Genomic DNA, 2,830 nt, shown 5'->3' with positions numbered 1-2,830 from the left:
AAATGCCATTGCTTCGAGTGGGCGGGCATATTTTTTTCCGGGCTGAGGGCGCTTGCTGGGGTCAAAGTGCATCATTCTCTGTCGCCCTGTAAATCTGAACTGCCCCCTAGGGCCTGGTATGAATACTACATCGTTTTCATGCGGAATTGCGACATTTTTCAAATGGAGACGCAAATGCAAATTTGACATTTTTCGTATTCTCGGAGAGTCACCATGTAAACGGCTCCTCACACTCGCTTTCCAGACTCCGTGGAGTGACAGCCAAAAACTGAGCCGAATTAAGTTGGAGGAAGAGACGAAAAAGGTACGGCAAATGGCGTGCTCAAAACTACGTAAGATTGATGCGGAACACAGAATACAGAGTGTTTAAGGAGGAGTGGACAACACATTTTTGTTCATTTTACCTGGCGGCAGCACAAGACCGCTATGGCTCATCTGTTCAGAGACGGTAGCGCTTGTAAAGAGCAGCAATTTGAGAAGGCACTATGAGACGAAGCACGCAGCTTTTTCGCAAAGTTTCCCTATGAACTCTGCCATCCGTTCTCAAAAAATAGCGGAATTAAGGGCTCAATATGATCACACCTCAATGCTCATGGTTCATTCATTCAGTGCACAGCAACGCGCAAATGAATGCTCCCTCAGAATAGCAAGGATATTGGGTCAAAACAAAAAGTCTTTCAGTGACGCACCGATTGTCAAAGATTGTATGAGTGCAGTTGCTGAAACTTTGCTTCATGGGAAAGCAAAAAGAAGAGGTCTGTCAAAAAATAAAGCAAGTCCCCCATTCAGCATCCACGATTAAAAACAATTATTTACAATTTTGAATGTTGTAATTATCAGCATGGCCACGTAAAGATACGTTTGTATTTTTTGGAAAAAAAGAAGCATTGAAAATATTTCCGGACCCGAGATTGTTGTAATTTTTATATTTCGGACCCAGAGGATTTTTAATTCATGACCCCTGCTCTAAATCATAAAATTCCCGACCATGATGTCTAGTTAATGTTTGATATTCCCATATAACGTCATCATTCGTGTTACATTTAATTTTGTACATGTCTTTTTCTGGTTAAAATTCAACTTGTGGTACTGGTGTTAATTTTACAATTAAACATCTGCAAGCACCCCCTGTTTATCTATGTAAAGGAATTTACAAGGCAAATTACAAGTGTGACCTGCCAACTCCTCGAAGGTGTTGATTAGATCACAGAAACGGTCATAAAACAGGGTGCAATGAGGGGGTCAGGGCACTCTAAGAATTTTTGTTATCTTTTTCAATTCAGTATTATCTGCACTGACTTAAGCCACATGTCCCTTCATAAAATGTAACACCAATGATTTCCTTTGCTCCCAATCAGTAGTACAGCCGCCTGGCTGATCTTCTATTTTAGTCTTAATCTATTTGGGGGACTTGGATGGAGGAAAGGTGTGCATTTCAATATTATTTTGGAAACAATTCCTGTAAACAGCTGTGAAAAATCTACATCTCTCACAATGAAATATTTGGTATTGTCCATTTCTGTCATTCTTAAAAACCGGCAAGTTTAAAATTGGTCTAACGTCTTCTAAAACTAATTCGACACTGGCTGCTAATTTTTATAAATATATAATATAGTTACATATATCAAACCCCTACTTCTTCCTCAATAGGACCTCTGTAGCTGCCATTAAGCCAGAATAAAGAAATAAATAATTGACTCTTTGATCCGGGGGTGTAATGTGAAGCATTTAGTTTCTTTGATATGGGGTGGGAACTAAAGTTCACTGTCGCAAATTGACAGGGGCACTATTAAGCGTTACATCGGCTTATTATCTGATGAACACTACTGGAGTACAGACAACTTTTCAGTACCTCTTATTAAGATCAACAAGGAAACATCTCAAGTGCATAGTGCATCGAAGAATTGAAGCTGAACCAATTTCCTCTGGAGTAAAGTGGCCAATGAGGTAAATTAGTTTGTGTTATTTGTTAGTTTGTGTTAATTAGCTTAGTTTCTGTTAGTGTAGTTTTGTATTCATGTTGTTTTATGTTTCTGTGTGAATATAATTTGACTTAATGTATATATTTATCTGTGCTGTATGAAAATGATCTGACTTAATGTATATATTTGTCTGAACTGACTTTATATTTTTATCTGAATTGTTCAGTTCACAGCATTGTCACGGCATTGTCACAGCATTGTCACGGCAAACCAAGGCATTGTCAAGACAAATCAATTTCTGTGATTAAAGCCCGTAAAAGAGAAACAGCTTGGTTTGTGATTTCGACTCGAGAGGGAATTACAACCTTTCCTTACCTATAAGGCTTGTATTGATGTATGTTATCATTCCCAAGAATTAATGGGATTTTTTTTTACTTTTCTTATTTGGCCATGTTCTCCAAAATCTAATTTAGTCAATCTACAGTATCTACTATGTCATCATGTGTGATTCCTTTTCTCTTTAAATCTGCCAATAGTGAGCACATTTGTCTATTTCTGAATCACCTTCTTCACTGTAAATTTTATGTCTCAATCGGATCATTTTTCTTAAATCTAGCCGAATAATTTTCTCCATCTTGTTTTGAATGTTAAAGACTGTTTAACAGATTAATGCGTCAGATTACTCCACTTACTTGGAGTAAATATTACAATTTGTTCTTATTAGCCCCATACATCTAAAAGTTGGTCATTTTTCACCTAAATCAAGAAGAATTTACTTTCAAATAATGTTATGAACAATATCTATTCTTGAATAAAGACAATTTCTGACAGTCTAATTTTCTTTTTATTAAATATGCTAACTCTTTGCTTGAAATAAATCTGTTGTTTATTTTTAAATAGCTACTTTT

This window comes from Corythoichthys intestinalis, chromosome 13, assembly GCF_030265065.1.
Source record: "Corythoichthys intestinalis isolate RoL2023-P3 chromosome 13, ASM3026506v1, whole genome shotgun sequence".
Taxonomy (NCBI): domain Eukaryota; kingdom Metazoa; phylum Chordata; class Actinopteri; order Syngnathiformes; family Syngnathidae; genus Corythoichthys; species Corythoichthys intestinalis.
The sequence above is the reverse complement of the archived record's forward strand: the minus strand, read 5'-3'. Positions refer to the sequence as shown.